The sequence below is a fragment of the Berghia stephanieae genome, chromosome 1, assembly GCF_034508935.2.
Source record: "Berghia stephanieae isolate SIO BIC M18660-M18661 chromosome 1, UCSD_Bste_1.3, whole genome shotgun sequence".
NCBI classification, from domain to species: Eukaryota; Metazoa; Mollusca; class Gastropoda; order Nudibranchia; family Aeolidiidae; genus Berghia; species Berghia stephanieae.
Window position 1 is genome coordinate 96,801,892 of NC_088360.1, and position 15,000 is coordinate 96,816,891.

The 15,000-nt window shown below is 33.9% G+C and overlaps 1 protein-coding gene across 3 annotated transcripts in view; it reads right to left on the reverse strand.

The window, feature by feature from the left end:
• Nucleotides 1–15,000, reverse strand: part of LOC144962468 (spermatogenesis-associated protein 1-like) — a 131,751-nt gene that overhangs the window by 101,382 nt on the left and 15,369 nt on the right. The window lies entirely within an intron of this gene.

Genomic DNA, 15,000 nt, shown 5'->3' on the forward strand with positions numbered 1-15,000 from the left:
ATGAACATTTAATTATGCACTTTTATACCCTCTCGACTCAAGAGTGAATTGCTTTTTTGCCACGGGCCGTAGATGGATAATGTACGGCTACGTGGTCTAGTGGTATGACACTCGCTTTCGGATCGGAAGGTTCGAGCCGGATATCTTACTCCAATAGACCAATCTGGTAATCTCATTACCTGAAGGGTGGTGTGTGAATACGCGTCAACAGTCGTAACGTCACTTCCCTCGTAATGACGCATGGTAACTTAGTAACTGGCTCGAAACTATCGGAACAATGGCGGACGACTTATGAAATATTTCTCCGACGAGCATAAAAGCGTATCCAGAGGGGAAAAAAAAACCATTATAAATCTGATCATGTTTTGACTTTTACACGGTCTGATCATAAGACATATGAAAAGTTCTAGCCAGCTTGAAGAATAAAAAGTACCGATTTTCTTTGTTTAGAACCACGATGGCCACCGTTGCTGGGCGACGTGACGTCAAACTATTGAATCCAATTCCATTTAGAGCAGAGTTGATTTTTTTAAAAAAATTTACATTTTAATTTACGGATTAGAATTGCTTTATTTACTCATTTATCTATTTATCCATTTATCAATTTAATCATTTATTTTAAAGGAAACTAACGGACACACCCATTTATCAAATTATCGAAATGAATTAAAATGTAGCAATCAACGACGTGTACCTATTTAAATTTTTAAAAATAATTGAGCTTTATATCGCGCAATATCCACTAAATGTGCTCAAAGCCCTTTACAAAGGATACCTGGTCAACAGCAACAGTTAACATGTAGGACGGCACATACGCCTGTTAGGCGATATTACAATTTTTCGGACAAAGACAACGCTGCTAACGGCCAGGTACTCATTTTACATCTGAGTACGGTGAGAGAATGGGAATAAAGAGCCTTTTCCAAGAACTCAACTATGCGCCGAGCGCGAGGCTCGAACCCATGACCTTCCGATCCGAAAGCGAGTGTCATACCACTAGACCACATCGCAGCGCAGGGTCTATACAAGGTTTCTTACACGTCTAATAACTCAAATTGTTATAGTCTCATGGTTGTCATGGAAATACTCTCAAACCGACGAAAATATATTGTCCATTACAAAAATGTTAAACCAGGCCCCATAATCCTGTAGGGTTATCGGACCTGCTTAGCGAATGTGTGAACCTATCTATGTTGGAAATAAAGAAAAACAAAAATTAAATTTCAAAAAAGAAATTATTTAAAAAACAACAGATCTATTTCACTAACACTTTATTAAATACAAAATATAATGTCATGTTTCAATAATTCATTATCCTAATAAACCATTCACCTTTCAATTGATTAAAAATCTAAGTAGCCTATATATCGTCACGTACATTTGGCGAGGAAAAATTTAATATCCTGAAAAGATCTAATTAAACTGAATTGGTTTATTTATTTTTAAAATCTCTCCATTGAGAAGGAAGGACGACTGCTATGTTACAACCATTTTCAATAGGGAATGAGATTAGCAGAAGAGTAGCGTCCCTTGATTGGACGTCACCCATAGTCTGTGACGTCACCGGCGGAAAAGTTATTAGAGAGAGAACATCATGTTGGTTGTGCGCATGCGTCTCTAGTCCTCGCTGCATGCGCACAACCAACATGACGTTCTCTCTCTAATAACTTTTCCGCCGGTGACGTCACAGACTATGGGTGACGTCCAATCAAGGGACGCTACTCTTCCGCTAATCTCATTACCTAGAGGGAACTGGAAGGAATAATATACAAAACAGAACAAACAAATAAACAAAAACCCAGGCCTGTTTATTTAGCCGGTGTCGTTGGATTTAATCGTTATAGATAAACAAGGGTTTATTGAATGATTTGAGTTTGATTAAAGAATGGAAATTGGCGACCGTCGGCGCTAAGTCAATAGAAGGAACGAAATTGACGTCACTCAGCCTTTTGTTAGTGTTTTTGAACAGCCATTTTAATAACTACTTTTCACTAAAAGAAAATAAAAAATAAAATAAAAAATAAAATAAAAAAAAACAGAAACTAGAGAATTTATATAGCGCAATATCCACTAAACGTGCTCAAAGCGCTTTACAAGGGGACCCTGGCCAACAGCAACACTTAACATGCAGGACGGGACATGACGCCTGTTAGGCGATATTACAATTTTTATTTCGGACAGAGACAACGCTGTTCACAGCCAGGTACTCATTTCACACCTGAGTACGGTGAGATAAAGTGAGTAAAGAGCCTTCTCCAAGGACTCAACTATACGGCGAATAGGGAAGAAAATTCGTGACGTCACATTCTCTACTTTTACGGTTCCAAAATCATTGGAAGTGTGCATGTAACTAGACCTCCGGAGGACTAAAAAGGAATAGGATCGACACACATTGAATCATAACAATTTTAATTTTAATAATAGGATGTATAGGAAGATTCCAAGGATTGCGGAACTTAAAAGAGTGAGGATGTAGTATGGTCTGTGTGTGTGTGGTTTTTTTTTTTACATCACACTTATATTGTTCCTGGGGTTAATTCAATTTTTATTATAATCCATAGGTTGAAAAAGACGTTAATTAGTACACATAATAATAATAATAATAATAATAATAATAATAATAATAATAATATAATAATAATAATAATAATAATAATAATAATAATAATAATAATAATAATAATAATAATAATAATAATATAATAATAATATGAAGAAGAAGAAGAAGAAGAAGAAGAAGAAGAAGAAGAAGAAGAAGAAGAAGAAGAAGAAGAAGAAGAAGAAAGAAGAAGAAGAAGAAGAAGAAGAAGAAGAAAAGATGATGATGATGATGAAAATAATAATATAATAATAATAATAATAATAATAATAAATAATAATAATAATAATAATATAATAATAATAATATAATAATAATAATATGAAGAAGAAGAAGAAGTAGTAGTATGTAGTAGAAGAAGAAGAAGAAGAAGAAAGAAGAGAAGAAGAAGAAGAAGAAGAAGAAGAAGAAGAAGAAGAAGAGAAGAAGAAGAAGAAGAAGAAGAAGAAGAAGAAAGAAGAAGAAGAAGAAGAAAAGAAGAAGAAGAATGAAGAAGAAAAGAAGAAAGAAGAAGAAGAAAAAATGATAATGATGATGATGATGATGACGATAATAATATAATAATAATAATAATAATAATAATAATAATAATAATAATAATAATAATAATAATAATAATATAATAATAATAATAATATAATAATAATAATATATAATTTAATAATAATAATAATAATAATAATAATAATAATAATAATAATAATAATAATAATAACAATAATAATAATAATTACGCAGCACTCAAGAACATATCACTAACAGCAAATTACATTCATAATTTGACATTCATAATGACATCAAACCAAAATATTAATACATCATTTTGACATTTGGATTTTATTGATGACCTAAACTGTAATCCTATGGGAGAAGATGAAAAAGCTTTTGGTATAAATCAATTTTTTGGGGGAAAAAAATGAAAATAATCAAAACAAATTAGGTTTTGAAAATTTTTTTTACAAAAGTCATATAGCTAAGCTACATTAATTTGTATGAATTTTTTTTTAAATCGATATTTCAATTTGCTCAAGTCGATATTTTTCGATGCCAGAGTATCGAGTTGAAACAGGCAGGTTTCAATGAAAAATTCATGAACTCTTGAGAATTGTTCCCGAGGCTTGCTATAAAAATTGCATCTTTTTGTTTTCCTGAGAGACCGGAGGTTTGCTCGGATGCCTGGATCCATAAATAAAAATAGTATCGCTTGAAAAAAAACAAATGGAGAGAAGTATCAGACCGCACGAAAGTATTCGATTACGAGACTTCTATCGGTCACTGACAAAACATATTTTTAATTAGTCAGAAAAATGTTTACTTTAAACATCGATCGAATAAAATTTCCCACAACTTGCCAAAAAGTCACAAATCTGAAACTTCTGTAAGTCTCAGGTTCGACTCGTTGTGGCTAGTTGAGAGTTATTCAGATTTAATGATAATTAAAACAAACGTTTTTGTCATAAACGACAAAAAGATTTGTTTCATCAGAATACGGCACAAAAAGACCGTTTAGTCAGAATGCGGCAGACTTCTTTGTATAAGAAATGTTATAGAGGGAACGAAATTGACGTCACTCGGCACTGTGCTATAGTTTTTAGACAGCCATTATGGTGATTGGTCATTACTAAATTCTATCATTCAGAATATAAATATTTCAAGATTGCACAGTTTTGTGTGTTGGTACGTTATATCCGAATGGCGGATGTTGTGAGTAATTTAGTGCATAGCACCAATATGGGACATACTAATAAGGAATCACAAATCCGGTTGAATGTGCCTAGTTTGTATTATCAGTCTTTGTCATTAAAACTACAAAAGAAAGGTGGGAGAAAGAGAGAGAGAGAGAGAGAGAGAGAGAGAGAGAGAGAGAGAGAGAGAGAGAGAGAGAGAGAGAGGGAAAAGATCTTTTAAAATAAGCAACAATTAAAAATAAATAAAATAAATAAAGTCTTTAGGGTCAAGGGAAGACTAGATTAGCACAGGCGTCAGCCACAGTTTAACGCCGCAAAATGAGCTAGGGCGAGGTGACTTGCTCAAGGCCACACAACGAGGCGGGTATTCGAGCTCGGTACCTTTTGGGGAAGAAGCAAAGGCCGTACCCCTGAGCCACGCTGCCCCTAGTGCGTTTTTTAAAGCCATGGCATCAGGATAGATCATCATATGTGACCCATCGTCTCAAAACGGTATTAAGTCGGAACGAACCAAATGTTTAAAAACCGAATTTAATGTTAAAGTGGTCAAAAATATAAATTGTTGGCATTAGCACCCTAAAATATGGTATCCATTCTCCTCAATAAAACATACAAACTCAACACAAGTCTGATATTTCTGGCTATAAATTCAGTTTTCAACATCTTAACCATCCCGACTTAATACCGTTTTGAGGCGAAGGGTCACATATGGTCCACATTTACATCCTGACATAAATCGCATCAGTTTCCATGGCTCGATTTTCTATGGATTCTTTTCTTCTTCCCCCCCCCCCTCCCCCCCCCCCCCCCCCCCCCCCCTTTAAAAAAAGTATGCAGATAGTATGAAGATGACGTCACTTCGGTCTTTATTATTGTTTTTTGCCATCCACGTTTATGAGTAATTCTCACTAAACTGTATTAACTCACTCAATCCTAAAGTTTTTTGCTACTTTTCAAAATTGGAAAAATGTATTAATAATGAGCACGTACATAGAAAGTGTTATTCAATTACTATTGAGTACAGACTAAAAACACTAGCTTTGATACTACGCCTATAATTTGTCTCAGAAAAATGTAATAAATAGGCATGGGATAACAAAGTAATCCGGGTAAACTACGGATATAGTCGGTGATAGGGTTGAGTGAGTTAACCAGTCTGTAAACGTACAAGGTTACACATATTTTTGTGTGTTGGTCCCTTATACTTCCGGATTCCGGATGACAATGTTGTGATCTTCTTAGCCAAGCGCACACTATCTATACAATCCGTCAATTAGACAATCCGACAACTCTTAATTCGGTAAGAATAAAGCGACTGGCGTGTCCCATTATACAATAAGTACAACTTTAGTATTGAAAGCACATTTCTGATGTCCTAGTTTCTAAACATAGAAAAGAAAAAAAACATTTGTCTTTTCGAGAAAGGGGAATGACTTCTTTCATCCTATTTCGCTCATCAAAGTGCGGCTATGTGGTCTTGTGGTATGACACTCGCTTTCGGATAGGAAGGTCCTGGGTTCGAGCCTCGCGCTCGGCACATAGTTGAGTCCTTGGAAAAGTTTCTTTACTCACATTCTCTCACCGTACTCGGGTGTAATATGAGTACCTGGCCGTTAACAGCGTTGTCTTTGTCCGAAAAATTGTAATATCGCCTAACAGGCGTCATGTCCTGTCCTACATGTTAAATGTTGCTGTTGACCAGGGACCCATTGTAAAGCGCTTTGAGCACATTTTAGTGGATATTGCGCTATATAAAGCTCAATTATTAAAGACGTCCTTCTGAACCATTAGCCCATGGAGTCGGAATTTGCCCCGGTGTCTGTAGCATTAATCGAATAGAGACCATTTTTTAAAAGTTGGCCAGACAACTGTCGTCCTTCAAATATCGAACGATTTAAATGACCCTTATCGTGGCAAAAACAAACAAATAAAACAACAACAACAAAAAACAAAAACAACACAAAACTAAAAAAAATAATTTTAAAAATAAATACATAAATACATAAATAAATAAATAAATAATAAAAATAAAAATAAGAAACCTCTCAAACTTGTGACTTCTGGCCAAATTTATATATATACAATTTTTTTCCAGAACACTGGTTAAAGAATGCATACGTATGTATGTATGTCAAATACTAAGTGTTTTGATTGTCTTATATTATTATGACTCCGTGACCAACCATGGAGTAGGCACTGTTGTAAAATAAAGATCTTAAAAAGGTGAAATAATGCCAAAGTCCAGGCTGGCTGATTTTTGGGGGATTTAAAAACAAATTTCTGCCTTTTCTGTATCTGTTTCATACACACCTCTTCCGACCATTATGATTTCACGCATCAAACTGACGTTACATCGGGGTGAACTAAATGCTGAACAATTTGATCTATCGTCAAAAATTAAAAACTTGGATAAACTTCATAACTTCAGGAGTATAAACGGACATTTTTAAACCGGGAAAGGTAAAATTTCGTATTTCTTATCATTTCCACCAAAAAGAATTCTGCATCCGTTTAGCAATGAATAGCCTGATACGTATGAGTATTTGATTGAGGTGATGGGTTAGATAACCCATTTCCTGTTATTGATTATATTAGTTCAAGTAAATGAAAAAAAAAAAAAACATTTCAGAGCTCTGAGACTGGAAATAAATGGATATATGAGTTAAATGGCAACATATATTACGAGGAACGGTTCAGATCCAAACCCTTTCAAAAAGAGGGGAAAAAATAGAGCATAATATAGAGCAGTATAATTAGGTGCCCCAAACGTAAACAAAGGTCTAGAAGCACATGGCAAACCACATGTTCCTGTCTTGACAGCTCAAGTTCCAATGTAAATTATAGAAAAAAATAACCTTTAAAATTTGGCTGTTAGGTGGCAAAAGAAACACATATTCATAAATACTCGATCATGCATCAAATAATGTCTAGATATGGATATTTTATGGAACAAAAGGTAAAATTTATCAAAAGTTACAGTCTATCTATTTTTAGACCAGAGCAAATTATTGCGCTGGTGTGAACAAAACGAGAATTATTCGGAGCCTGATTTTCAGAATAATTTAGTCTTATATTATTATTTCTGCAACTGTTAGATTTTATGTAAACATATTTTCAATACTGAAAGTGTATTGCCTACAACTCAAACTACAAAATTGGGAGACCTATATTGTGCGTAAAATTTTCCGGTCCCTAACGAAAATCACTAGCAACTTGTTATTGTTTACGTTTGAGGCACCTAATTATACTGCTCTATAGGATATAGATAGAATGCGCTTGGCCAAGGAGTTCACAACATTGCCATCCGGAAGTATAACGAACCAACACACAAACTCTGTGTAACCATGAACTCTTATAGTCTGGTTAATACAATTTAGTGAGAACAACTCACAAACGCGGATGGCAAAAACAATAACAAAGGCCTGAGTGACGTCATCTGCATACTATCTATTGGAGGACTGACAGAAACGAAAGTAAAATGAAAAATGCGGTCCAGATATTTTATAAAACGTGAAACTTTCACGGTATCGGTATCGAAAAACTGATAATTAAAGACTGATCGTTAACATGGCAAGGAATTATTTTATCGAATATCAACATAATATCAATATCGATTTTTCCAGACAGTGATTCCGGACATGTCAATGTAAACAAAGGCAGAATGTCAAGATAAAATAGCGTCAATGGATTGGAGGGAAATGGGTGGAGTAGAAAACAGCTCATGTTGAGCCGCTGGCATTACGCCAGTCACAATTACAATTACATTACATGGGCCCCTAGTTAACACTATTTATATTATCATAGTGCAACTTAGTATTTCACATACATACATACGTATGTATTCTTAAACTTGTGTTCTGGAAAAATGTGTATTTATAAATTTGGCCAGAAGTTACAAGTTTGAGAGGTTTCTTATTTTTTATTTTTTTATTAATTTATTTACTTATTTCGTTGTTTTTTTTGTTTTGTTTTTTTTTTTGTTTTTTTGTTTTGTAATGTTTTGGTTTTTTGTTGTTGTTTTATTTGTTTGTTTTTGCCACGATAAGGGTCATTTAAATCGATCGATATTTGAAGGACGACAGTTGTCTGGCCAACTTTTTTTTAAATAGGAGTTTTTTCAGACCAGAGTAGGCAGTTATCTGGTTAACAATCAGGTCATTAACTAATAATTATTCAAAACATTTCATTATGAACCAGGATCTACTTGATAAGAGAGCGGCTCAATCGAGAGAGAAATAGCGAAGTTTTATCTAAGGCAATATCTACTGAATGTACTCAAAGCGGTCCCATTGTAACAGCAAATCATAAAGGTACCTATTTGCAGTACGAGATATACTGCCTGTTGTAAGGCGCCGCTATTAAAAAGTTCTTTCTTCAATAGACAATGTTGTTACTGGATTTGTTCTCATTTCACTCATGAATATGCTGAAAGAATGCGACTAAAGAGGCATTTCCAATGACTTCACTTCGCATCGCGGGAAACGACTCGCGAAAATTTCACCTACATATCACGAGCCGCGAGTATATCACTAGACAAATCCGTAAGAATAGCTAACAAGCTGAAAACATGTATTCGAGAATCAATATTGACTTCTACTTCTGAAAAAAGTATAATTTCAATAGCAGTAAACTAAAAAGTCAATAAAAATTAAATGAATTATCTAATTTTTTAATGTCGTTTCAAACAGTTTTAAATATATTATGTATTTACAGACTTAATTAAATAAATGTATGACAAGCGTTGCGTTATTAGGATCCAATTTTTAAAAGCCTGTATTTCATCTAATACTGATATTTCAGCGTGGTCCTAAATCATATATTATAGGATTTTTCATTATTTACAACATTTGTAATTTCATGCTTTCTATCCTAATTTTCACTATTCAATGCATTTGGGACCTAATTCCCCATATTAGAAGACAAGATTTGTAGATATCCTTTCGAGATCCGAAATAATTCAATATTGATCAGAAATGTAACACATCACCCCATCCACTGTTCTATTGTACCATGAGATACATGAAAACAGTTCCTTATCAATCGATTAAAATACCCAGAATTTCTGAAAGTGACAAATTAGAAAGCAAGCATTGATGTGAGATAAATATCTGAAAAAGTAAGTATGAAAAAGTGTCAGAAAAAATCAGAAAGAAAAATACAAGAAAAAAAAACATCCCCAAAATATCAGCTGGCCTCTACTTTACCTGACACTGTACCATACACACTTTTTACAGAAAATTTTCTCACAAATAAGCTGAACCAAATATTTTATGAAGTCTTGGGTTTAAGAATTTTGACAAGTTGGAGGTCATTTTGATATAATATCAATAAATGTCCTGGCCAATTAAAAAATATCTGTAGGTGTAATTGTATTTTGTTTATTCTTTTTGGGTTTTTTTTTTTTAAGGGCGATGGGATATAAATATACATTGGGTGGTATTAAAGACAATTGGGCAATTCTGTTTTGTTTGTTTTTTTATTATTCAAAAACTCATATTTAATTTCTCTCACTTTTCTAAACACCCAAACCCACGTGGTCAGTATTTCACTTTAACCCTTTCAATCTTTTTTTAAAATGAATTATCTTTTAATAGAAGAGGTCTGTTATAGTAAAATTCGGGTATAAGAAAACTGTTTTTTAAATTGCTACATAGCCCACTTGTCTTTAAAACCGATCAAATAAAATTTTCGGGAAATCACGGAAACATGGTCACATATGGCAAAATTAATAGATCTAGACATCTATATCGAGTTTCCACATCATAATACTAATGCCCTCTTTCTAATTTGTCACTATGAAAAATACGGGTCGGATAAATAGTAAAATCGCGATGATTCTGTATTGTTAGATTTCCTTGGATATGAGAAAAAGGTGTCATTCATGATACGATTTATAACCAAAATCGGTAATTTATGGACCCCAAGAAAAGACCTCTTGGACTCAGTCTTTTGGCTTTCGGGTCAACATAATTCCCAATATCGATAACAAAAAATCCTACAATATCACTGCGTTCTGTAAAATGGAGGTTTTTATAAAAATTTACCTCCTTTGAAATAAAAAAAAAGTGAAAAAAGGCGAGCCATCGCTTACTCTTAAGGCCGAACTAAGAGCACAATCAGTAAATCAGAAACATCAGTATATTCAAAAGAAATTTTCTGAAAAGCCATTAGGAGGGAAAATAACCAAATATTCTGGTTTAGTTGAAAAGCAAGATTAACACTTGACAAACGACGTGCCTTTGGAATCCAAACCTTATAACGTGACAAGACATTGCAACGGACGCAAAATTATGTATATTATCATTAAATCCGTGCCGCATATATTTAGATCGGGGAAACATAATGAAGCCATTAGAACAACGCCACAGGTAAACAAATACCTTTATGAAAGTCATAAATAAGGCAGTAATTACATGTATGGCGATTGTTTGGTGCCCTAAAATCCACAGCGCTATTCCTTTAATCACAACAATCGGGATTGGCCCCCTAGGAGAGTTTACGGTCTCACAAAAGGGACACATAAATTACAACAGACAAAATGTACAAGTTTACAATTTAAAGGCAAAACGTGTTATTGACATTTTGGCCATAATAATTTGTTATTTAAAATAATATTGAGGATCATCTAAATTCACTGATAATTGAAATTAATGTATTAAGTTTTGGCCAAATCGAGAGAAAAATATATATTATATTCTTACAGTTCGGCACCATTCCTTCATAATGTTTCCTTATTCATAATTTTATGCTTCATTATCGTGTTTTGACCGAGCTTGCAAGTTCACGTCCTGTCTGTTAAACTAGATTTTCTCTTCCACGGAGAAAAAAAATTGTTAAAGGACATAAAGGTGAATATTTATTGATCGTTCAAGCTTCACTGAATTGTTTTCTGAAGAAACAAAATAAATAGAATGTACATTGTTCGTAATTTTCGTTGAAAGATTACGACAGACAAATGTACATGACATCTGCATTTAGCAATGTGTTTGCTTGATTGTGAAGGCGCAATGATTCAATTAATAAAAATAGTTCTTCAATTAAAAAAAATAGTCCCATGGTCCCTTTAGGTCCATAAAAACGCAGTTTTCCCAGGGTATTGTAGCATTAAACAGTGACAATTGTTTGTTATCCTTTTGATAGGACAGTGTCCGTGACAACGTACTTTATACGCGATTTAAGAGACGTTATCAACAATTAACCAGTAGATTTTTGACCAATCAAAACAATGAAATTTGTGACACACCCTCACACGTGCTCGGATAAACATAGTTGGTTGTTTATAAACAGTAACGTCAATGGAATCGACCCCTCTCTGATCACTATTATTGTTTTTATACCGCCAAATGGGTGACTAGTTATCACATGATTTTCTTCATCAGATTATAAACGTTTAGGTTTACACATAATTCTCTGTGTTGGTTCTATTGATCAAGCGGTAGAACAGTGAGTATTGTACTTAAGCACAAACCATCGATAGTAAAACATCTGTAGTTTGCTGTGTATACCAATCAGTGCCATTGTTTACATTATGACGATTGTCCGAGAGGCGTGGCTATCTACCTGTCTATTAAGCAAAAGTGAGCAAAGGGGCTCGGGGGAAAAGAAAACAAAAACAACTTAACTTGTGATATAATATACCGTCTCCTTTAATAATAAGACGAGCGCTTATCAGCTGAGCATTCATGGCACATAAAGATTTCATAATAAACATATTTGCTATTTTCCAATGTACTCGAGTCCTTGGCAACGCGGTGAATTGTCTTGGAAATTATCCCGATCATGATCATCCCATTATAGACAAAACTTTCAAGATTTTCCACAATGTAAGTTTGCCAATTTACGTATTGGAGCAATGGAAATCCGCAAAATCTGCTTTTAAAATGTTCATTATTATATTTGCTTAAAAACTCAACACCAAGCGCCTAGCGGAGTCCAGTAGAACATTTTAATATCAAATAAATGAACTAAAATCAAGTATGATTTTTCTTTCAGATCCAATAAGAGAAAAAGAAAAAAATGTTTCTGCGTCATAGATATTTATAACAGAAAATCTATTCTGTTTTTTTTTTTAATCAATTTGTGCGGCTATGTGGTCTAGTGGTATGACACTTGCTTTCGGATCGGAAGGTACTGGGATCGAGCCTCACGCTCGGCGCATAGTTGAGTCCTCGGAAAAGGCTTTTTACTCACATTCTCTCACCGTACTCAGGTGTAAAACGAGTACTTGGCTGTTAACAGCGTTGTCTTTGTCCGAAAAATTGTAATATCGCCTAACAGGCGTCATGCCCCGTCCTACATGTTAAATTTTGCTGTTGACCAAGGAAAGAAAAAAAAAAAAAAGAACACGTCGGTGCGAAACCAAGTTTATTAACTTCAAAATAAATCATTGTTTGCTAAATAGGGAATGAGATTAGCGGAAGAGTAGCGTCCCTTGATTGGACGTCGCCATAGTCTGTGACGTCACAGGCGGAAAAGTTATTAGAGAGAGAACGTCATGTTGGTTGTGCGCATGCGTCTCTCGTCCTCGCCCAATCAAGGGACGCTACTCTTCCGCTAATCTCATTCCCTATAGATGAGAAGTCATTTCGGCAATTGACGCCGTGCATGCTGGGAACGGCGATCACCGAACTTCGGCGTCCCTAACAACAAACAGCAAGTCAAACATTCATTGTTGACACTAAACTGATACAGCAACGATAACATTAATCAATGCGATGAGAGAGGGAGTCGCTTTCACTTGTTTCCCCCTTGTGATCATAATGATAATGTATTGATTATTGATTAACTATTATATTGGATTAAATGAACTTCAGCAAAGAAGGGAGGGAGGGGAGGGGGGGGGGGGGGGGGAAGAGAGGCAGAATCCTGACTCGATTAACTTTGTGAATGCAACTTTTTGATTAACTCTTTTTGACTTGCCATTATAAAAAACACAAATTAATAGTAATTTCTGATCAAAGAACAGGTTGTAATTACAGATAAATTCTTCAACATCAATAATCACATTCAATTAAATGTATAATCAACTATCTAAGTACTATAAGGACTTAAGTCACAGTTTTATCAAACTGAGATACCGAGATGATAATTTGCACATTTTAACTTCTTTTATGCACAAATTAAATGATAAAAATGTATAACAATAACATTATTCAGCAACAAGGACGTGATACTTTGTTATAAATAAAAACAAATAGAAAGGTTACCGTGGGAAAATATGAAAAATGATAGTTTTACCTAGACATAGTCCATGTTATAGGAATAACAAATGAACCAATGATATTATAACAGAAAGTGTTAACCGGCAAATTACTCAAGAATTGATATGAATGTAAGACGGCAAATTCGGTCGAAGGATTTCTTAAACATAATACAGGGTAGTGTAAATGTTGCTGCTCGAAGCTCGAAGAAATAAATAATAACGTGAAGTTGAATGTAAGCTTCAATTTAAGTACAAAAACAGATCAAATGAACGTTTCGGGTTTTCCCTTTATCAACAAAACAGGATGATTGAAACACCACAGATGAATGAGATGATGTGGTAGTTAACTACGCCACTACCACATCATCTCATTCATCTGTGGTGTTTCAATCATCCTGTTTTGTTGATAAAGGGGAAACCCGAAACGTTCATTTGATCTGTTTTTGTAATTAAATTGAAGCTTACATTCAACTTCATGTTATTATTTATAAACATAATACAGCAAGTTGTCTAAAGTTAGTAAACAAGAAATAATTTAAAACTCTAGTTAAACCAATATTCATCTGCCAACTCTGGAAAAACACATCATAATTGTCATCATCATCAACATTACCATCATCATTATCATCATCATCATCATCATCATCATCATCATCATCATCATCATCATCATCATCGTCATTATTATTCATCATCATCATTATTATTATTATTATTATTATATTATTATTATTATTATTATTATTATTATTATTATTATTATATTATTATTATTATTATTATTATATTATTATTATTATTATTATTATTATTATTATTATTATTATTATTATTATTATTATTATTATTATTATTATTATTATTATTATTATTATTATTATTATCATTATTATTATCATTATCATTATTATTATTATTATTATTATTATTATTAGGTACAAAGTTGGTTAAAGAAAAACTACAAAGCAAAGCTTTACCGAAACACCATCTCTACCACCCGTCTTTAATTAAATTTCAATAAAAATATCATAGTGAAATTAGTAGTTGGACAAAACTTGGCACTATCGTAACACTTGGCACCGATCTACACCGGAACCGCTTGATTGTGAATTATATCAGAACGCTGAACGATAACATTATCACATTCTGTCCTACATTGATCGCATAACCTTTATTTTTTTATTCTTGACTAGAAAATTCTGCCGTTGTTTATATGTTTATATGCGGCTATGTGGTTTAGTGGTATGATACTCGCTTTCGGATCGGAAGGTCCTGGGTACGAGCCTCGCGCTCGGCGCATAGTTGAGTCCTTGGAAAATGCTCTTTACTCACTTTCTCTCACCGTACTCAGGTGTAAAATGAGTACCTGGCCGTTAACAGCTTTGTCTTTGTCCGAAAAATTGTAATATCGCCTAACAGGCGTCATGTCCCGTCCTTCATGTTAAATGTTGCTGTTGACCAGGGACCACTTGTAAAGCGCTTTGAGCACATTTAGTGGATATTGCGCTATA